The sequence below is a fragment of the Lygodium microphyllum genome, chromosome 18, assembly GCF_053477565.2.
Source record: "Lygodium microphyllum isolate KBCC chromosome 18, Lygodium_microphyllum_v1.1.10, whole genome shotgun sequence".
NCBI classification, from domain to species: domain Eukaryota; kingdom Viridiplantae; phylum Streptophyta; class Polypodiopsida; order Schizaeales; family Lygodiaceae; genus Lygodium; species Lygodium microphyllum.
In genome coordinates this window covers 99,857,657-99,881,677 of record NC_141152.1, presented here as the reverse complement: position 1 = coordinate 99,881,677, position 24,021 = coordinate 99,857,657, and the positions used below count along the sequence as shown (strand labels likewise).

Genomic DNA, 24,021 nt, shown 5'->3' with positions numbered 1-24,021 from the left:
AATAGACTACCCACCTCAAGAGACAAAGCGAGGCGCTATGTGACATCTCTTGGAGGATTGGATTATGATCGCATACATGCATGCGTCAATGATTGCATTCTCTTTCGTGGGACGCATAAGGAGGCTCGACAGTGTCCCACTTGTGGTGAAGCAAGGTATAGAACAGATGTGAAGAGTTTTGATGTACCTCGTAAAGTCTTGCGACATTTTCCTATAATTCCTCGCATCAAACACATGTTCAAGTGCAAATCCATAGCAGAGCTCATGTCATGGCATTCCTCGCATCGATCGGATGATGGCATGTGGAGAATTCCTGCAGACACTCCTGCTTGGAAGCATATTGAAGATGAGTGGCCCAGCTTTAAAACAGAGCCCAGAAACTTGAGACTTGGCCTAGGTATGGATGGAGTGAATCCGTTTGGTTTCAAGAGCACCGCATACAGCGTGTGGTCGGTTGTGTTGGTGAATTACAACCTTCCACCATCAATGGCGATCAAGAAGGGACATCTTATGTTATCCCTTCTGATTCCAGGGAAACATAAAGTCAAGCATATGGATGTTTATCTTGAACCGTTGATTGATGAGTTGGAGGAACTATGGAGAGGTGTTGCGGTAGTGGACATTAGTAGGCCTCCCTCCTCTCGACACTTCGACTTAAAAGCAGTGTTGATGTGGACAATGCATGACTTTCCAGGATATAGCGATTGTTCTGGTAAGAATTCTAACTACCTCCCGACTCTAATACTACTAGCTATATCAATTATAACTATTGACTTTATTATTCTAACTTTTTTTTTATTTTAACAGGTTTGAGGACATCGGGTAAACATGCATGTCCTATATGTGGCCCTTCATTGGTACATGAGTATGCTGATGGTTTGTGTAAGACCATATTCGATAATCATCATCAATTTCTCCCATCAGATCACCCTAAATATGCTCCTAGTAAGAGGAACATTCATCCACAGACACTTCGTGTAAAAGATTGGAAGCGTATTTGGGAGTCTTCAAATGTTCTTCCTCCAGATGGCATGAACAGGTACATCTCCATTGTTTTCAATCTTGTTTTGTGTAGTCTCTAAAGTTGGAATAAAGATGACAGTCTGCAATCCCTTGTGTAGGTACTCCATTTTTTTCCGGCTACCATATTGGACCCATCTCAAGATCAACCATCTTCTTGATCCCATGCACATCTTCAAGAATGTGGGATCTAGTATTTGGGAACATGTTATTGGTAAAAGAGACAATGTTAGCGTACGGGAGGACTTGCAGGTCGCAGGACGTATGCGTCAAGCTTGGCCACGAGAGGAGGGTGGGCACGTTCGTCTTCCGCCTGCTCCCTGGATTATATCAAAGAAGGAGGAGAAGCAGGTAAAGCAAGCCATCACCACTTTGCGTACTCCCACTGGATGCATGAGATCGTTGAAGGGAGCGTTTACAACCACTAAGAAAAGAGGGGTTGAGCAACTACATGGGTTGAAGTCCCACGATTGGCACAAGATGCTCCAAGTAAGTGTTTTCCAATTATTGTAGGTTGAAATTAAATTTTGTAATGCCCTAACCCAAATATACATGTGCTCTTATGTGCGCAGTTCATACTACCTACTAGCATCGACCATTGTGCAGACAGGAGTTTGAAAAGATGTATTTATAAGATGGGCGAGCTTGTGAGGTATGTAAATCCCATGTAAGATCACCCTTCATTATACCTTGCAAAATGAATGTGCATGAGGTATAACGTACTGTGCATTTATTTTTCAGATATGTTAGTTCCAAAGCAATTGATCCAGCCACGTTGGATGATGCGCGTGTTATGGCAGTGGAGGTGGTTTGTATGGTAGAGGAGACTTTTCCGCGAACCATTCTCACAAGTCAACTACATCTCATTGTGCATTTAGTGGATGAAATTGCTTTATGTGGCACTGTGCATGCCCGTTGGATGTTCTTCCTAGAGCGCTTCATGAAGACCTAAAAAGACTTTGTGAGGCAAAGTGCAAGGCCCGAAGGAAGCATGGCTGAGGGTTGGTTGATACAAGAGTCTCTTGTATATATATCAGAATTTCTTGATCAGGTGGATAGCTCTTTGCCGCGACTATGGAGCAATGAAGAGGACTTGAGGATGACGTCTATTGTGCCTCAAGGAAAAGGACAGAGCAAAGTAATTGAGAGAACATTGATTGATGATCTTAATTTCACTTGCATCCTTAATAGTGATGTGATGAGCAGATGGGTTACAAGATACGAGGATGCAAAGACAAAAAGGCAAGCAGACAGAGCTCTCTTTCGGAGGCAACATGGCTCTCGTAAGGCGTACCCTAAGCATCTAGCAACACTTCCGAATGATATTCATGTTGATTGGTTGCATGAGGAAATGGAGAGAGCAGAGAGAGATGAGGGGCTGCATATCACGGCGGAAGAATGGGAGTATGCACGAGGATGCATGTTAAAGGTACATAGAACAAATGTAAATTTGCATTCTTTGTAAGTGATTGGCTTTTCATATTTATTCACATTAATTGCTTACATAGATATTGCTTATATTTTGGTCCAGTGCACTATGTTCAATGCTATATGGTGTGAAGGCAAGCATTTTCGAACACAAAGAATAGATGAAAAGAGGAATACACAAGATTGCGGTGTCATTAGTAGCTTTGAGGGAGCCAATGGAAAAATTGATGATTATTGTGGCACAATCCAAGACATATACAGACTTGACTTTCGCCGCTTCTTTGTGTATGTTTTGGATGTCAAATGGCAAATGAACGTGGTGGAAAAAGGGCCTAACGCAACGATAAAACGCCATGCAAGTGGCTATGTAACTATTGACTCTACAAAGTTTTGGCAAACAAAGAAAGATAGGCTCGTATTGCCACAACAATGTGAGCAGGTATGCATTTTTTTACAAATGTGTTTCATGTACATATATATCTAAGCTCGCGCACCCCTTGACTTTTGATATGCTAATTAATTAATGAATTATGTGTATTTGAGCAGGTTATCTATCTGCCAATGGTGCATGACAGTAAATGGTGGTATGTCATCCCTATTGCACCACGTTCCAAAGTAATGTATAATACCTTCACTGATATGGAGCATATGGAGGATGTGGCAAGCCGCAAAGAAGATGATGTCGAACATGCCAATGTAGATGATCATGATAATGAGGATGAGCGTGCCATTTCTCATGATCATGAGGATGACCCTTCCATTGAGGATGATGGTGATGATGATGAGAATGATCAAGGCATCGGTACCATTATCAATGGGCAAAATAGCGATAGTAGAATAAATTTAATCGTAGCCTTACAAATTGATCAAATGGATATTGATGTTGATCGTTTGGCAAGGATGGATCTTATTGAAGATGAGATCGAACCCTAACCAATCCATCACTGTATTGTTCCAAATTCATGACATTTCTATTGTATACTTTGTCTTTCAATAACCATATGAATATATATTTTTCAATATATTACGTTGTTGTAAGTGCATGTAGTGGGATTTTGTAATGGTTTGTAAACACTGCAATGCACAATGAAATTTTTAAAACTTAATGGTTTTCTGTTTTGAAAAGAAATGCATTTCTGTAGTTAGGCTCTGTGTCGCGTGTAACAGAGCGTGTATTATGACAGACTTAACGCGCAAATACACGCGCCCTCACATGCAATTATACACGCGCTGTTACATGCATGTATACACGCGCCCGTAACTTTTCGCGTGTAATGGACGCGTGTATGGCGGCATTGTGTTGTAGTGTTACCCCCGACTACCTGCCTGACCCTAACCAAGGGGGTTGTTTACTGCGCCGGGAAGGTGGACCGAATCCGCCACGAGAGGTCTCTCCGTTAAGCGCTACTTGGAGCAAGAGGACGCTTGGGTGCCAGGGGGGCTCTGGCCGTAAATCCCTCGCCTTCCGGGCCCTACACAAGAGGCTAACGTGACTCGGGATTGGATCTCGAGGCCCGCATACTAGTCTACGGGTGGAAACTTGGATTAGTAATCCCTGTGGATTGCTGGATAGCCTTCGAGCGGATTATGGATAAGCCTACGGGCTGGACTTTATGTATTTCAAATTTAAATATGATAACTTGTTAAAAAGGAACTTGTTTAACATTGCTTTTCTATGTCAAGTGATATGATTACGTGAAGGAACCAGTGCCTAACGAGTTAATTAAGGAAGCTGATTGATACATGTCCAACTAAATGTGTTAGGTAATTAAATAACTAAAACAACTCGAGGAAGTGCGGTGGATGTGGCCATAGGTCCGTCCTATGGATGGGTGGTCCCGGTTGGCCGGGAACTTTTCTCAAATCACGATGGATAGTCAGGAGATCGTCAAAGAACACGATCAACAAAAGCGTTGACCTAGAGTTATAATTGATCCCGATTTACGCTATTTTAGGGGAACAGAATGGGACTATGCCTCGCATCCCTAGAACCAAGTGCAGCGTTTCCCATTCTCCTAGAACCAAGTGCAGCCTGAATCTGCTTCGGACCTGGCATTTCTGCGTAAAGTAGTTCGCTTGGGTTCGATGCTAGTTGCCATTTGGAAATGACCAATAAGAAAAACCGTAATTCAGGTCTGTCCTAAGTGGGAATGGCCAGAATACTTCTGCTACATGGATAGACGTGGAAAGCCCTAGATCGCAAACCCCGTAACATTCCATGGGAGTGCCGGGCGGAGCTTTCTAGACATCCTTTCCAATGGACTGCCAAGACGTGTCCTGAAGGTACGAGTGGACACGTTACATATACAACATTGTACTTGACTATCACTTTCATATGGAATGAATACAATATCATGATGCTTTGTACTTTCACTTAGTGTCTTTGTTATTGTCACTCCATTACACAAGATTTCCTTTATGAGTCCAAGCTTCCATCTTGGAACCTAATTCACTTGTGTAACAGTTGGTCTCTCTTTGTCTATGTCAATATGAGTCTTGTCTTCATCTTCCATCCTCCATAGCTCCTACCGTGCTCTAGATCTGCACTTTTCACACAAGAGAATGAAGGAATGGATGGCAAAATGATAGAGATAGAAGGATCTTCCATTTCTTTTTGTGTATCTTGAGTCAAGAAAGCATTTACGCTTCACCTTTAAAGTCTAGATACAATTAAAATAAGGACATTGTAAGGTACAAGCCAAAATTCTCATCTTCATCATCATATTCTTCTTCTTTTCCTTGATATTATAATATTTATCATCATCCACTTGCACCCTAGTTAAGTAAATAAAAAATTCTACTAGGTAGGTGTTCTCATCATAGCCCCTATATTTGCTCTTTTGATGATAGAATCTTTTTTTTTCATTCTTTTAGTTTCATGCAATGTGTCCCAGTAGAAATATGCTATTGAAAATAAACTCTGTGCCCAATCATACATGTCTTCGAGAAAAAATGCAAGTTAGATCCATGCTATGAAATCAAACAAGCGATGCTTCATACAAAAAATTGAATGCATTGGAAAATATAGTGCCTAGCCTATCTACATGTGCATGTGTGTCATACAGGATGCAAACACAGTTCCTTAATTCAATTACAATCCTTAACCTCACCTCTCATCACTCAGTAAAGAAGAAATGTTGTACTCTGCTCCACCCTCCCAAAATATCTTACAATCATTAAAAAATATAGTCCTCATAATATTTCCCACAAAAACAACCCATCTCACAACTAGAGGCGTCCTTCATGACCCTCAATCTCATGCAACCACCTTTCCCACTCAACTAATGGTTCCTATTTTAGTGATGAATATCCTAACTCTCGTGAGTACAAGAAACTGTGTGTGCACAATGAAGGCACTCTCTCAAGTGCATGTGCATCTAAGATTTACTACATATAGCTGGAGCAGGCATCATGCCATGCTAGTGCTCAAGGATGGTGCAAAACGTGCATCAACCCAATCCTTGGCATGAAAGTAATTGAAAATATCAAGAGAGTGCAGTGTACTTGACAAGTGCAACATGAAGTGCTCGTGAACCCATAATCCTTGTGATGTGCAAGAGTATCAGCAAGAAATAATACATGTTTCAAGATGACCTGCAAACACCTTCAAAATCCCACTCCAAGCTGTCCAAGAAAATACCAATCTTGACCAAGGCTATCAAATTTTCACACTTTAAAAAAACCAAAATAACGACACAAACAATTCCTGATCTAAACACACAAAAAATCAACTTTAAAAAAAAACAAATCAACAACCACACAACAACTAAGCTACAAAAATCTACCTACCTAAAGTTTTCTAGGGGGTTTTCAATTTATGTAAAAATGCTTGACAACATCTCCACACATGCCACCCCCATTTTGCCTCCCTACTAGACATGTGCCCCCACTCCCTCTCTCTTAGTGGTTCTCATTCACTTCACTCCCCAACCCCCCCAAAATCCCCCCTTGTTTAAACATCACTCTACAATAAAAGACAAAAAAACATAAATAAAACACAAAGAAGAAGAAGACACATAAGAGAGGGTGGCTAACAACCATCAAGTCACTAGCCCCTCCCCATGTGGTAGCCCTACCCCTCTATTTTGCAATCCTCCTGTGACTCTCCCCCCATATTCCCCCTCATGGCTCCTTCCTCCCCACCCCCATTGTGCGCCTCCCACTATGTCTTCTCCCCACCTCTCCATGGTTTTCCATTGGACACATCCCCCATTGGCCCCATGGTTCTCCACCACCTCACTTCCTCATTCCCCCTACGAATCCCCCCCCCCCCCCCCCCCCCCCCCCACCTTACTACATACACCCCCCCTCAAAGAAAGTTTATGGTCAACCTCCTTGGTCATCAAAGACTAGGGTAAAAAATAAGGGACCCCACAATTTTTAGTTTGTAAATAGGTGGTTGATTTGCTTGGTCAACAATGAAAGAGTTTAGAAAATTGGTTGAATATAAAGAGAAGATCCTATTTTTGAGCTATTTTTGGACAAATTTTAAACCAAAAAATGTAAGATTTTGTATATAAGGCCTATTTGCTAGTTTTTATTCTTCTCATTGAATTTCATGGTGGACCCAGTGGGAGTTGGCTGTGGGGGGATCATTTACAAAAACAATTCAAATTAGCATAAAACTTTAGTTGGGTGACCAAGAAAACCTCCAAGAAATAGCCTTTAGGCTAAAATTCTATCCTACTTTTTACCTTGTTGAGAGAGAGAGAGAGAGAGAGAGAGAGAGAGAGAGAGAGAGAGAGAGAGAGAGAGAGAGAGAGAGAGAGAGAGAGAGAGAGAGAGAGAGAGAGAGAGAGAGAGAGAGAGAGAGAGAGAGAGAGAGAGAGAGAGAGAGAGAGAGAGAGAGAGAGAGAGAATGGTGATGCATGTGCTGACACATTTGCTCCTCTTCCATCACTCACTCTACCCAGTTTGTGGTGTTGCTTTTGTTAACCCTTTTCCTTTGTGGCCTCATCATTTGTCAACTCTCCTCTTTTTCTATGGACATAATCATTCCCCTCATCATGTTCATGCCACCTTACCATGTCACCCTCTCCTTGTCATGTTTAATCATAATAAGGCCCACTAGTTATCATCCTTGATACCTATGCATGTTATTATCACTATACTATTTTATTGATAATCTTAACTATTACTATTTCCAATTTTAATACTACCTTTCCTTATAACACATCTAAAGTTTTCATGGGATGGAGTCTTAAGGCCAAGACTATCTATTTGGAAGCTCGGATGCTTATCCTACTCTTGAGTCTTATTAATTCAATGTAATGATCAAGTACTTGATCTAGATCACTCTCTTATGGTGTTTTCCAAGACTATCTATAATGATTTTGAAACTTGTAGGATAAAGCAAAAAATCTTGACTAAAATGTATCCAATTGGTTTTTCTTATTGACTGTATTTTGTGGACCATAACACATATATTTATAGTTAAGTTTAGGGTTCTAGTATTGAGAAACTCTATCTAAGAGAAAATGAACTCATCTTAGCCTTGATATTTTCATGTTCTTTTTTATGAGAATATATTGCAAACATGTTGACAATCTAGTGTGGTCCTGACAGTGAGCACGATATTCTTTGGTTTTCTATATGGCTTTTTAAGGATATTTGATATTTGTTAGGTGTTCTTAGGATATTTTATAGATGATGTCTTTATAGGAGAAATTTTTTCAATTGGATCTACATAGAAAAATTAACAACTACATTTGAGACTATTAGTAATGTAAAAAAACAACATGTTTTGATTCAAGTCAAATGAGTGTGGGAATTGGGATTGGATATCTAGCTTGCTACGAGTTGTGATAGGGTGTAGGTTTTGAGTTGTTTCCAAGACCTAGGAATTCTCAACTTTCTATGGTGTTGAGCTAGTTGCTATTAGGGACCAGTTGTGTTGTTTCACCTACCAAGTTATTCAAGATGTTATTAAGCAACTCATTGTTTGAATTCTTGGAAAGAAGTGTATGTATTTCATATGTCTACTTTAATGATTGTGCTTGTGGACAAACTAAGAAGATTCAATGAGTAAATAGCCATTAGATACATGGGATCAATGATGCTATCAATAGTTGAGCTAGGCTTAAGGTCCAAGGGAAATTCTAGAAAAGTGAGATGAACTTGGAAAGGTATGCCTAGGGTTGAGTCACATGTGTGAAAGGTCAATAACATTATCACTCCATCACCTTAGGCAAATGAGCTTAAAGGGGCTCTAATCAAGTAAATCCCTTGATATTCTATGGTAGGTATGGAGGGATTCATGATCCTTATCTCTAGTTTTTGGATGGAAGACCTCAAATTGTAGGTAAGAAGTAGAATGGATTTGTGGGGGGGATCATAATAAAGGAATTGAAACATGAAGTTTTAAACAATTGTTTAAATTGTCTACATGTGTATGCCTAAAGGAACGTGAAAACCTTATATTATAGGTTAATTAAGAAAGTTTTTTTCGTATGTACAAATAGTAAGGTAGGACATTTAATTAGAAAAGCTAAAGATGTTGGGTGTTTTGGGTTAAAAGTGGGTGGATATAGTCCTGATGACCTTATCCTAAGGATGTTGGATCCAATTCGTTGGGTGGTTTTCTACATGTTATTTGGGACTAGAGCTAATAAATCATAATTGCTTAAGTGCTAGGTTTGGTCGCATTTATTTTAGGAAGCCAAATGTGTGATTATAATACAATAAAGGGGTTGATGCTTAGATCCCATGGTTTCACACTTTCTTTGAACCAAGTGTAATGTTGGTGACTCTCGTGTTGGATTGGTGGCAAAGTAGCTCTTCTTAGATAAGCATTACGCAGCTATATGGTTCCCATAGAAGTATATTGACCCTTAGGATGATACTTTTTTGGTTTGATGCCTTAACATTTCATTACAAGGTAGACTTGAAAATTGTTTGACTAGCTAAGTATGTGCATAGACTATGTCACATGTGGAGAGGTTTCTAAGCAACTACTGAACATTTTTCCCCTCTAGTCTAGCTTAGGGTAGCTACATTACACCTTGACAATTACATTAGGCTTCAATAGAAATCAAAGTATGTCTATTGGTAGTAGTAAAATTAGATCCCACAAAACTTCACGACCATGACTAAAACCAGGCCAACTATATCTTGTTGCATGTAGTTTGCATCCATCCAAATATGCTTTAAGGAAGGAAGCGAAAAGCCTATAATTATTATGATTTGAGCACATATTTGCATACATAAGGCTTTGGGATCAATTCAAAAGTATTGTACTACTAGTATTCTCATTATTATGTAAGCTAGAGAGCATGTAATTGACCATGGAATTGCACATGAGCATATTTTTGGAAGTGGAGGGACATGAATTTGTAGCAAAAGGGAAGATTCCTTGAGTCTTAACTAGAATCACTTTTTTTCTCAATTTGACAACTTGAAATGGCTCGTAATCATGTCTGCTACATTGTTTTGCACAATGCCTTGCCTTGCTTAAGTGTTTGACATCAAAATCATCATTGAGAGCACAGTTTCTGCACACTTGAAATATTTGGCTAAGTAATATCCCAAGCTAATAAAATTTGACATCTGTCCACATCCAAAAAACATCTAATCACTTGCATTAACTCCTCTAACTTCATAGCAAAGCTAAAAACCTAAAAGAGCTCACTAGATTGCTTAGTTGGATCATAAGCATATGTGAGACTTCAAACTCTATTCACTCAAGGTATCCAAAAACACATTGATCCCATTTCCTTATGTCAAACTATCACATCAATACATTGAGATTGAACATGTAAGTGCTTGAAGTCCTTGCTCTTGCACTTGAAAATGCCAGTTTACTTGGTTTTGAGGTTGAAAGCTTAAAGTTGAATCGAGAACATCCACACTTGTACACGTTTTGCAACCTTGAATACCTTGAGTTGGCACAACTAGTCCAAATCCTTCATTTTGATAACCCAATCTTTATGAAAGCATTGAGCTTGCACACAACTAAGTCTAGTTAGCTTATTAGGAGGCTTCTAACTCAAACTTTGATCTACAATGCCTTGTCCAACTGCTTCTCTTGTGGCTATGCGAGAGATATGGTTTGGCATGTAATACTAGTTGCCCTTTCATACTACCACAAAGAAATCAAATTCTAATAGAAAAAGTAACCATTGAGCAATGTATCATGTTGCGCAAGGTTTGTTCACAAGATAAAGCAATGCTCGATGTAATCAACAAAGAAATTAAAGGGTGTAGCTAGAAGGCAATGCCAAAATTTCTTAACAGCAAACACCATGTTAGTGAGTTATCTGCTTGCAAAGCTCAATGGGTATTCCAAGTTTTACTCTCCAGGTTGGCATAAAATCACTCCCAGGAAAAACTTTGATGCATCAATGTGCACATGGAAAGTAATGGACCAATCTAGGGCTCCTAGAATAGGTGCGGTCATTAGAGCCTTTTTCAATTCTTCGTAAGCATGTTGGCACTTCTCAGTCCACTAAAATATAATCAATAGCTTGTAAAGTGGTCATGCAATGAGTGCATAATTCAATACAAATCGTCGATAGTACCCCATGTGACTGAGGAAGCACTGAACTCCCTTGTAGTTGGTTGTTAGTGGTGGTAAATTGACAATCACTCTAACTTTGAAAAAGTCAGGTAGTAATGCCATTTTTTGAGACTAGGTGTCCTAGGATACATCCATGCTTTACTTAGAACTAGCATTTTAAGAGGTTAATTGAGAGATCGTATTGTCTAGCTCGTTCAAAGATTATGTAGAGTTTTTCTAAGTGCTCCTTCCAGCACACAAATCATCAATGAATACTTCCAACCACTTTTTAAGCATGTCATTGAAAATAGCACATATAAGACATTGAAAGGTAAAAAGTGCATTAGTCAATCCAAATGGCATGACTATGTAGGCAAACACACCCCATTCTGTTGTGAATATCGTTTTATGCATGTCATCTAGGTATACTTGCATTTGGTTGTAGCTAGAGAAACCTTCTTCCTTCCTTGAGACTCTCTTGTGCTCGATGTACATTAATGGATAATTGTCTCTCTTTTTCATTGCATTGATCTTTTTGTAATTCATGCACACTCAAATCTTCTCATTCTTCTTCAAGACAATTATTATGAGTGATACCCAATCCATGTGCTCAATCTCATAAATGAATCTAACATTCAACAGCTTGTCTATTTTCTCATTCATAGTATGAGCATGCTGTGGATTCATTGCGTACGGTCTTTGACTGATGTTGCATTGGGGATCATAGGAATGTTGTGAGTCACAATACTTGGATCGATTCCTTTTAGCTTTTCTAAGGACCAAGCAAATATATCTACATACTCTTGTAAGAGATTAATGAGATTGGCCTCCTCTTGTTTAGTTAAGTCATCAAGGGGATATACACGGGTCGAGGCTTGTTTCCTTCCCTTGTCAAGTTGGCTTCTTGAACTTTAGCGAGTCCTTCAATGGGTTCACTAACCTATCTTACTAGTTTGGCTCCTACTAACACCACTATGCAGTCACCCTTCTTATACTTAGTGAAGCGTTTGGGTAAGTCATGTGGTTTTTTTATCATTCAGCTTTTGAGGACTTGGACTATTTCCTTCTCTCTTCCTTGAGCCTCTTGCACCTTAGATGGGCTCGGAGGTCCCCTTTGGTGCATTGATCTTAGGTAGTCGTGGGATTTCTAGATCACTCTCAGAGCTGACTTCTGACTAAGAGTTGAACTCACAGCCTTTACTAGAAGAAGTAGTTTCCCTTGGTGGATGTAGCTCCAAGATTGATTCCACTCTAAGCAATGGTATGGCACCTGATTGAACTAATCTAGCTCACTTATAGTCCACTACATCCAGGTACTCTAACTAGGTATGATCACAATTTACCTTGATGACTCCTCTTCCACTCTAAAAGCACTGACTTCTTAGGGTTTAGAGTCTACTCTTATCTACTCAATCACTCATCCATTTGTGTTATACTCTATGGTCTCGGCTTACAATCTCAGCTTCTTCCTCACTTTCCTCACCATTGGAATAGCAATCTTCATACTCATCATCCGAATCCTCACACTCAAACTATTCATCGTTCCCAAGGTTCTCTTTCGTAGGACTTTTCTCATCCACAATGAGGGCCTAGTTGTACAACAGATTTAGGTCATGCACCTTAGACCATTGCCATTGTGGATTCTCTATGAGATCCTTAAGCGGTTTAAAGTTTGCAGCTGGGTTACCAACTAGCTACCTCATCAGGTACTCAAGAATTCTATGGAGTTCAAGTTTATTAGTTGGTACATGGTATAGGTGATAGGTGTTGGTTGATTGATGGAACTCCTAGCCATCATACATAAGGGTATTGATGATCCGACATCATTCTTGGGTAACTCCAAAGCTGTGACTCCATTGGATTTACTAGCAACTTCTACAACTTGCCTAGAGTCATCCTCATCGTATGAGAAAATGGCAAGTCGATGGTTGCCAATACATGCATCCACTTACGCTCATCCTCAGGGCAAGGAATATACTTAGTTAAGGGTCCATATTCATGCTTTTCTTATGAGTGACCCTTTAGTATTGTAGAGATAGCGTCAAGGTCAATTGATGAGGTTTTCGAAGTATCCATATCTACTCAAATAGCTTCCGTTCTATTGCCCAAGAATATTAGGCCATTATCCCAATCCTTTATCACTCGAGTGTTTCTCATCCATGGCCTACCTAACAGAATATCGTAGTCCACTCCCTTCATCACTATAAAGTTAACTGAGAATTGGATTTTTGCTATCTTTAGAGGCCAAACTTTTAGCACTCCAAATGGCTTAACTTTCATTCCATTCGTTAGTATAATATTGAACTGTGCCATTTCCATTGGTGGGTTTCCCCAAGTTTGCAGAACTGCGTGGCTAAGCACACTAAGTCCTACTCTCATGTGTCTACAATTCCTTTTCGTATGACATCCCCTATTGTAGCAATAGGTAATACTGCGTGCATTTCTATGCACTCCCAAAAGGCATTCACATGTAGAGATTTAGACAATGGATTCAAAGTTAAGCTTGGTATATGCGTCTCTACATCATGGTCCATGAAGTCAATCGCTCCATGTCTGTTGGGTCTTTCTACCCACTGCTTCAACACTCGCCCTAACATGGGGTTTTGCCTGAGCAATTCTCCTAATGTCAAGGTTATATGAGTTGATATCAATATCGTGAGTAAATTGCCAACCTTTTCCTTTTTCTCTAACTCAAGGCGTTTCTATCAATGCGCTTGGGTAGTTTACCTATCCTTGGCATCTAGATTTTGCGTGTGTGGTGCTACATGGGGCGTTGATGTGCCACTTGATCTCAAGTCCGTAGGGGAGATCGGTGGACTCATGCTAGAGAGCTCATTAATCTCATCCTCCATAATAGGCTTTGTATCCTATAGGTGCACTTGATCTTCTTTCATCCACTCTTTGAATTTGTCCACAACTTCTAAATGGTGTTTTGGGTTTAGGTGTTCTCCAACCTTGGCACTTCCCTTTTCCATTGTCTTTAGAGTAGATGTTTTTGCCTTTGTGTTTATATTCTATTTCCCTTTGGTTAGTGTGGTGGTAGTATCAGTTTTGAGTATTATCTTGGCGTCTGCCCTCTTCCTTCTCCTCCTTCAGCTCTTCTTTCCATCAGATGTTGCATCTAAGTTGCTAGGTCTAGGTAACGAGATACCAACCCTCTTTCTTTGAGCTCGGGTTATAAAATTTAGTGCGATTAATGTGGCTTCATCATTAGGTGTTTGGACACTAAAGAGTCTAAGTGGTATTGATGGCATAATTGCCATACTAGTGGAGGATTTCCATCTAGGCCAATCAACATACAAATGTGTAACTCCACAAATGTATTCATTACACTGACAGTACCTGTACACTCATATAATATAGGTGGTGGGTGTTCATCACTCTTACTTTATTTTTTATTTTCTTAGTGACATTTGAATAAGAGAAGGCTGGTCACAAATTATGAGTATTGAAGCTCCCACATACAGTGTCTCTCTCTCTTACTCTCTTGCTCCATTTGCCATAGCTCTTGCTTTTGCTTGTGTGTTTCCACTTGAGCTCTACCTTTCAAATATAGCATGTTTTTTAAGCATGCTTACGTGCTTGTGAAGGAGTTGTAATGATTAGCCTTAGGCAGCTAAGGGTGCATGGAAGCCAAAATGGGATGAAAAAGCAAATGCTAGCTTCTAGCATGGAGTGGAGATGACTTGGATTTTTCTAGCATTTTTGGGAGAGGGAGCTAATTCCATCGGTTTCATGCGCTGGCAAGAAGTAATTGAGTGCTTTGAAAAGATGAGAATTAGAATAGTACCAAGTTTTCTTTACAAAAGGATATGTCATGAACAATGGCGGGATTGACTTTGCCAACTTGAATGATGGCCAGCATCAAGGCTGCTTCTGAAGGGTAGGATGAGGGGCAACCTATACAAAATAACTCGGCCGTCCACACACAATATGAAGCCGTTTCTCCTGGGTAAGCTCACTTAGGTTATTATGTGAAGCAGTGGGGCGTGTTTGAAGGGACTGTAGTATACAATTTTGAAGGGCTGGCCAACTGGGGGAAGGACCCAGGCTATGGGAGTCGTTTGCAGGATTGGACTAATCATAAAGCTTGGTCCGTCTCTATCGTCATGCACGGAGCCTGTTAGGTATTGTTGTGTTGGAGTTGTGCAGGATAATATGGCTGTCATCATGAGCTGTGAAAAATATAGTAGCTCTAAAAGGGAGATTTCATGTTTGGAAAGGGTGGTTAAGAAATATTTGCATGATCCAGGTATAGCAAAGAAGAGCAGGTTGATAAAAGGGAAATGGATGGTGCCACTCATGAATGAGGGAATGAAGAAATAAAGGACTATGTTCATCTGATCGGACTGGGGAGCTGCATCAAGAGCAGATCATCAGCGTTAATCTCGGACTGGGGTTGGAAAGTTGCTACTGCAGCAGGCCGATTGTCTTCATGACTGCATGTCTTTGACACTCCGGAGAGATCCAGCGATAGCAATACTCATATTATGACGCCATAATGCCACTTCATCATCTTGTGAGCTTCGGTCTTAATCTTGTTAGCCCAGCATTTGAATTTCAAGCGCATGCCTGTGCTAGTAAACTAATTTGCGCTTCACGAGAACTCCTCTACCTAATGAAGAACCGAGGGCAAAGATCGAGAAGTTGGGTTCATCCATTAAATCTCTCCATAGAGAAAGATCTTTGTGATTGATGGATCAAGAAGGCATGCCCGACCTTCTGCAGGAGAAGGTTGGCAAGGAATTATAGGAGAGCGTCTGAGGTGGCTACAGAATTCAGGAGAGGCATCGTGTCAAGTTGCAGAAGTAGGTTGCAAGCTTTTGGAAGAAGCAGTAGCGGCATAATAATTGGACTAGCCAACGTGATAATCAAAGGGCATAGTGAGAATGAAGAACAACTACCATGGAAGAACTAGAGCTGAACCACTAGCCCATATATTCTGAATGTCATTCATAAGGGTCCTAATCACGACGAGGATTGAATATATCAATTCCTTTTACTTAATTCAAATGAACAACTAGTAGGATACCATCAAGCAAGCACTTGAGGAGGTGGTAAGAGTTGCCCTTGCTGAAGAATATTCCTTCATGGACATAAGGAAAGAAAAGCGCCTTAGATGTGTTTGTCTTTCATACAAGGTGCATAGTTGGAATGCAATTAACATCTTACATCTAGATCTTTGTGACCTAGTGAAGTGGTGATTGCATGATGATTATTTGGAGAAGAAGAGTTGCATATGTAGATTTGTAAATAGTAGGAGTCTATAATCTTTGCAATGGTAACAAAACTTGTGAGCTTTGATATTTCGGTAACAAATTGATGTAGATGAATGTTGCTTTATGAAGAAAAATAAGTGATAGTGATCCGGGTTTTTTACAACCCGGATTACTATCACAAAATTTGGCCAAAGCCCCTATCAAGAGCTTACCATATCACTTTGGGTTTACTCTTCAAGCACTAGGTATGCTACATTGCTTCTCGATTATGATAACTCTAGCAAATGGGGGGAACAAGTTCTTAGGAGGCATGTCAATGTAAAGGGTTAAAGGGATGGTTATCTTAGTGAAGATGAAAATGAATTACACCTAAGAGTTGAGTGAGTGCATAGATTTTTCAAAAGACTAGCCTCCAACTACACATGGGCTCCGTCTGCATCACTAAGATTTGGAATCTATCACCATCATTAGAGGACACCTCACCCTAGCATACAAGTCAATATCCATATCATGGTATCATTTGGATCTTGCACAAAAGCTTACAAGCATGGACCCCTTTTGTCACATGCTTATATGTATTTATATATATATGGGGGACTAAAGTCAAAGCAGCTTTTGGAAGCCGTTTTTTTATAATCTCAATAACTCCCAAGAAAAAGCAAATTTCAAGAAAATTCTCACTATGCCCGATCGGTTTCGACCTGGTCTACAAAGTTGCAGAAGAAACGTTTTTCAAATTCCTTACGGATTTGAAGTTACGAAGGCACAGACTGCTGGCTACATGCAATTTGCTTCTCTCTTTCACCATACCAACTTTCCACTCTATCCTTCTTGTAAATATATTATAATAATGTGCTTTGGGCACCCACCTTTTGTAATCTAGCTCCATTTCTCTATTTTGTCTACCACCACCCTTGGCTTCTTGCATGATGACCAAGGTGGAGACTTGTCCCATCCACTATTCTCCATATTTTCAAAGATGCCATACATAATCTAGGATTATGTTAATCAAGAAGATTAGCTTAATCTAATCCCTCATGGAGGCTATATAAAGAACCCATGGAGAATGAAGAAGAGGAGGAGGACAATGACAAGCCCATGAGAGCACTCTAGAATACCCTCATCTCTGTGAGGTAAGCTATGAGTAAGTTCTTTTATTATGTAGTATAATGGCAAGCTTCCTCTACCTCTTCTCCTATTATCTCCCTCTCTTCTCATCTTCTCATTCCATGTAGCATAATGGCAAGCTTCCTCTATCTCTTCTCCTCTTGTCTCCCTCCCCTCTCATCTCTCTCTCTCATATTCTAATATGGTGTCTAGTACATATATTCTCTCTTGTAAATTTGTGTCTTGGTTCTCTTGATTCTCTTTGAGAAAAGGGATGTCCTAGCCTATTCTCCCTTTGGCTAGGTGGTGCCCCTCTTTAGTTCTCTTAGTGAGGATTGGAGGTTGGATGGGTAAGAGGCAACCCGTTCATCATTTCAGCCCTCATTTTTGGTGCCTCCACAGAGGAGTTCTCAAGCTACGCTCTACAACTTCTATGAAGAAAAAAACATCTAAGGAGTTGTCCTCTTCTTCAACGAGTGTTTGTCAAGAAATCACTAAGGAGAAATCTTCATCAAACCCTGTTCAAGGGATTCACCGCTCAAGAATACTGCTATGGTCTCCAAAAGAAGCTCAAGAGAAGAAGGATCTTTATCGACAAACGGCACGTATGCGGGTAAAGCAAGTTAATTATACACACCCTTCTTTGCTTCATGAGAAATCTTGCTCTCATCAAGTCTCTAGGTCAAGGCATTGTGTTGAGTGCTTGGTGTGTAGTGTAAAGACACTCCCTAAGGAGCTTCGTCTTCAAGTGATAAAGGCGCTTTCAAATTCGAGGATTAACAAGTTTTTGGAGGGTGAGTTACACATCAATGGTGTGCGGTATTGGCGAGAGGCTACATATGGTGATGCGCTTCAACTACTACTAGCAAGAAGACTCAAAGTAATTGAGAAGATAGCTATCGAAGCCTATGAACTTTACAAGGCTGATGATGGTCACACAAAAGCTACGCTAATCAGTGGTGAGCAAATCCTTCGCATCTCTCAAATGGTGGGATCTAAGAGGCCATAGCTTCAACAACACGCTTCATGAAAGTTTGTAGTGAAAATTTGTAGTTAATGCATAAATGACTACTCCTACTTTCTACAACTTTCAATCGGTTCAAAACATTCGGGTGGATGTGTGCATTAGTAGAAAGATACATTTTCAGCAAAGGTTGGTCTTCTATTTTGGAGCTGAGAGGTTGAGAGAGATCTTGTTGTCCCCTGATCCCATAATACTCCCTATTTTGGATTATAACATCTCCTTTAATGTGCACATATTCATTCTACTCTAAGTGTATCCCATGAACCATAGGGATTTGTATGGACCTATCCATCCACTTGCTAGACAAACCGTGCATATAATCGTTAGCACAAAGATCAGGTTTCAAAATATTATAAGGGGCTTATTGGGTCCTCGTCGTCTTGCTGAGATTAATGCATCTGTAAATCCATTTATTCTACCCTTAATAAGATATGACTTGGGCCTAGACGTGTTCATCTTTATTTTGTATTGAGCTAGATCAACATCTTCCTATCATGGCTTTTCCAAGTTTTTTTGGGCACAAAGGGGAGAAATCTCTGGACTTTTTGGATGACTTAGAAATGGCCTTCCTAGTCACAGGCCGGGATGATGAGGCAACCAAAGTACGGGCCTTCCCTTTAGTTCTAAAGGGTGATGCTCAAGTGTGGTATCAAGCTCTCTCAGAGGCTACAAGGGGTAATTGGGAGGATCTCAAGACCGCATTCATACACAAGTACCAAGATATAGAGCCACCTGAAGATATTTGGAGACAGCTCTTAAATCTTCGCCAAACCGTAGCAGGGGAGTACCAAGCCTATGAAGGCATGTTTATAAAATTGTGGGATAAATGGACAGCCTCTTTAGCCGAGGGAGAAAGAGTACCTGATTGCCTTAAGAAAGATTGTTTTCTAGCCGGACTCCATCATCTACTAAGGGATAAGGCCAAAGGAAAGTTTCCCACATCCTATGAAGAATCAGTCACTTATGCGAGGGAGAAAGATAGAAAATTGAAGTATCAAGCCCAGTTAAAGGGGGGAGTTGAGCCCATGCAAGTTTTACCAACCATGCCACCTGAACCGGAGATACCGCAACAAGAGCTCCTACAACGCATTACCAATCAACTTGAAAGCCTTTCATTAAATTTGGTGCAAGGAGTGCGGCCCCCTCCCCTCATAAATGAAGGCAATCGAGGTCCAAGGAGACAAGAAAGAGAGTATGTTTGCTATAATTGTGGGGAGACTGGCCATGGTATATACTTTTGTCCTCATCCTAGGCGTTTTCTAGGAAATGGGTTCCAACCAAGAAGGAGGGGACAACAAGTGACACCACCTAGGGAAAGGTTTGTTCCACCAAATCCAGGGCCTCCACCATCGGTTCAAGTTCTCCAGCATCCTCGACCACTTGCAGAGGTGCCGCCCTTGCCTGTCCAACCGCCAGAGAATCATGATGTTAGGATAATTAGTTTAGATGAGAGTGATGTCAAAGGGAAGGCCAAAGTAGTAGAGGTTGAAGCAATGCCGGTAAAGAAAGCCCGGAGAATTGAGAGAATGGAGCCTACACCAGCAAAGGAGGTTAAAAATATGGAAGAGGAGGCAGAGTCATCAATGGCTGCAAAGACACGCAACAATAAAAAGAGGAGGGCTCGCTCACGCCGACACATTGAGCCAGATGATTTTTCCCTGGGTAAAGGTACTAGAGCTTATGATTTGCTTGTTGATGTGAGGAATCAAGGGCCAAAATTTTCATGGCCACAATTACTACATCTATCTCCAACAATGCGGTGACAATGGTCAAAGATGGTAAGCATTAGACCCATGAAGAATAGACATGTGAATGCAATCCAAGCTAGAAAGATGAAAGATATTGTGCCTCTAGTGGAAGCCGAAATCAATGGGCAGAGAGTGTCAAAGACATATGTGGATGGAGGTGCAGAGATTTGTGTCATGACGGAAAAGTTGATGCATCGTTTGGGATTAGAGGTAAATGAAACTACTAAATTTGGGGCCAAAATGGCTAACAATGTAGTAGCAAATTATTTGGGAGTTATAAAGAAAGTCAAGGTAAAGGTGTGTAGAGTGCAATTGGAGCTTGACATGTATGTGATGCCAGTGAAGGGGGACGGCTATTCGCTCATTCTTGGGCGACCATGGCTAATGGGAATGAAAGCCAGACAAGATTAGGAGACAGGGGCTTTAGAGCTAAGGCCACAAAAGGGGCTGCAGAAAAAATGGAAGAGCACTATCTACAACATGAAGGAAGGCCGACAGGAGGATCTTGTGTTAGAGACCACTGCTGATGAATGGAGTTCCAACGAGGGTTGGTCATCTATGACAGAGGGAGAGTCTTCTAATGAGGAGGAAGAAAGCTCTCTAGAAGTGATGGGGATTACATTAAAAGGGCCTTCTAGTAGTGAAATTCCGCAGCAGCTTCCAAAGGTCGAGAAGGAGGGGTTAGAAAAAATGTTGGCTAAGGATCTATCAGTTGAGGAGAAGGCAGCCTACATGGAAGTGGTGATAAAACACTCTGCACTTTTTATTTCTGATTATGAATATATCACTGGTGTGACATCAGTACAACATCACATTAATCTAAAAGAGGGAGCACGGCCAGTGGTGCAACGACTACGACGATTGGGAGTAGTTCAACAAAACGCTCTACTCACTGAGGTGCAACGACTTTTGAAGGTAGGCTTCATCTATCCAATAGGGGACTCAGAGTGGGTTTCACCTGTGGTGGTGATATCCAAGAAGAATGAAAAATGGAGGATTTGTGTGGATTACAAGCCGCTAAATGCTGCAACAAAGAGAGATCACTTTCCTCTTCCCTTTCAGGATGAAATACTCAACGAGGTGGCCGGGCATGAGAGATACACTGTTTGTGATGGGTATTCAGGTTACTTCCAGATCCGAATAGCTGAGGAGGATCAACAGAAGACCACCTTCATTACACCTTGGGGTTGTTTTGCTTACAAAGTAATGCCATTTGGATTAACAAATGCCCCAGCTACCTTCCAGCGATTCATGAATTATGTCTTCCAACCATATTTTGGGAAATCCATCAGGGTCTTTATTGATGATTTTTGTATTTATAGTTCTAAGGCTTTACATCTAGGAAAGGTGGATGAAGCTTTCAACCGCCTTGCACAAATGGGGGGCAATTAAATCATGAGAAGTGTCGCATTGGCGAAAGCAGTGTAACTTTGTTAGGGCATGTCGTAAGTGAGAGGGGCATTGAAGCAGATCCAAACAAAGTTAAGGCCTTATTGGCAGTGCCATCACCATCTTCTGTGAAGCAACTAACCTCTTTCATTCAGAAGGTGCGATATATGGGGCGGTTCATTCATCTCCTCTCCCAATTAATATTTCCACTGCAATAGTTAACCTACTCTGAGGAGCTCCTGTGGAGTGGCGAAAGCGAAAGGTGCTTTCACGAGGTGAAGAAGGCTCTTAGCACCCTTCCTATAATTTTACAGCCTTGTTGGGATCAGGAGTTTTTTGTCAATCCGAGTTTTGGGAAAGATGCTCTAGGGGTAGCACTAATACAAAAGGATGCTAAAACTGGCCTAATGAGACCGGTTTACTTTTCTAGTAGAGTAATGACAGCATCAGAATGAGGGTACAAGATGGTCGAGGTGATGGTTTTGTCTCTAATGTTTGCTATAAGAAAGTTTCGTCCTTATCTTCTCCCTAGGCCATTCACAGTGATCAAGACAGAAGAGCATTTTCCTTATGCCTTACAGCACATGGATGTTTCAGCTAGAATCACTAAGTGGGTGATACAACTTCAAGAGTTTGACTACACCTTCTAGGTGGAGGATTCTACTCGAGCTTGCTTAGCTGATTTGTTGACCCATAGATTCCATCAAAAGAAGGAAAAGGAGAAGGGAAAGGTAAAAGAGGAGACACCTCCTCTTGAGGAGCTGCCACGGGTGGAGAATGCCCATGCCCTCTACTTCGATGGGGCCTACAAGCGTATTAAAGACAGAGCGGCAGCAGGAATAGTGGTGTTCAGTCCCGAAGGTGACAAAATTTATGGAGAAGGTATCAGCTTGGAGGATGTCCATTCTAACAATGAGGCAGAATATCAAGCCTTCCTTTTAGGTTTGAGGTGGTGTCTCTCACATGGTGTCACTCGACTTAATGTTTTTGGGGATTCTATGCTAATTGTTAAGAAAATGAAAGGAATCTGGGCTTGTAAAAATGATAACTTAGTAGTGAAAATGAGAGAAGCTAAAACTCTCATGAGAAAGCTACAGAAAGCCCAAATCTATTTTGTACCAAGGCGCACAAATGGCGACGCAGATGCTCTAGCAGCTGAAAAATTGAAAGAGGTAATGGTAGGCATCATTACAGTAAAGCTTCCCTTGTTTCAGGGTAAGTTTTAACTACAAGATGTGCTTTATTTTCTTGAGCATGGTGAGGCACCTACACATATGAGTAAGAGTGAGAAAAGATGGCTGGCTACTAAGGCCACTAAATACCGCCTGATAAATGATGTGTTGTATTGCAAAGGAAAGGATGCAGTGCTTAGAAGGGTGCCAACAGCAAAGGAGATTATAGATGTGATTAAGAGTTGCCATGAAGGGGTTTGTGGCGGACATTTTGCTCAAGAAATAACCAACAAGAAGATTCTCCAAGCCGGTTTTGTGTGGCCTAGTCTACATCGAGATGTACAACATTGGTGCCGCACTTGTGACGATTGCCAAAAGACCGGACCAAGAAAGCTAGTGTATGAGGAACAAAATCCCATAACTACATATGGCCCATTTGAGAAATGGGGGATTGATGCAATAGGGCCACTCCCATGAACTCAATCTGGTAAGGAATACACCATAATGGATGTGGACTACATGCCAAGGTGGGCAGAGGCTTCAGCAACTAGTAGGATCACAGCCCAAGAAGTGGGAAAATTTGTGTTTGAAAATATTTGTTGCAGGTTTGGCACACCTTTGGAAATTATCTCTGATCGGGGTCCTGGTTTTAGGGCGAACCTAGTAGGGGAGCTAATGGAAAGGCTAAAAATCAAGCACAGGCATTCTACTCCCTACTACCCACAGTGTAATGGTTTGGTCGAAAAAGTGAATGGGCTGATTTGTAAGATAATTACCAAGCAAGTACACATGCACCCCAAGCACTGGGATAAAAAATTGAATGTAGCTCTTTGGGCCTACAGGACTTCATTCAGAACCTCACTTGGCTATACTCAATTTCACCTCGTCTATGGCCAAGAGGCTTTGCTTCCTATAGAGGTGGAACTAGCCAGTTTGCGTGTTTTAGTAGCCAGTCAAGAGAAGAATCAAGATAAGAAGTTAGAGGAAAGGATCTTGGATCTAGAGAGGCTGGAATTAGACATAGAAGCAGCAGTCCAACACTATTCCATGCAGGTTGAAGAGAGGAGGAAGACATTTAATAAGAAGCTGGCTAGCAAACACATAAGGGAAGGATCACTTGTGCTACGCTATGATAACCGCTTTGATAACAGAAATGATGCTAAACTTGTGTTCAAGTGGGAAGGGCCATTCATGGTCATAAGGAGATATCCAAATGGTAGCTATAAGCTAGGTGACATGGATGGGAAGGTTCACAAGACAAGGGTAAATGGATGGCGACTGAAGCCTTATTTTCAAAGAAATATGAACACTTTGGGGCAGTCATTCAATGAAGAGCCACAAATGAGGGAGTGCAGTCCACCTTGCTCTATTGGACCATCATTAGCAAGCTAGAGGCATGAATGCCTCTAGCCTAAGGGGA

General features: G+C 40.9%; 1 pseudogene; it reads left to right on the top strand.

The window, feature by feature from the left end:
* Nucleotides 1-486: 486 nt before the first annotated feature.
* LOC148021194 (uncharacterized) lies at nt 487-1,121 on the top strand (annotated as a pseudogene).
* Nucleotides 1,122-24,021: the final 22,900 nt, after the last annotated feature.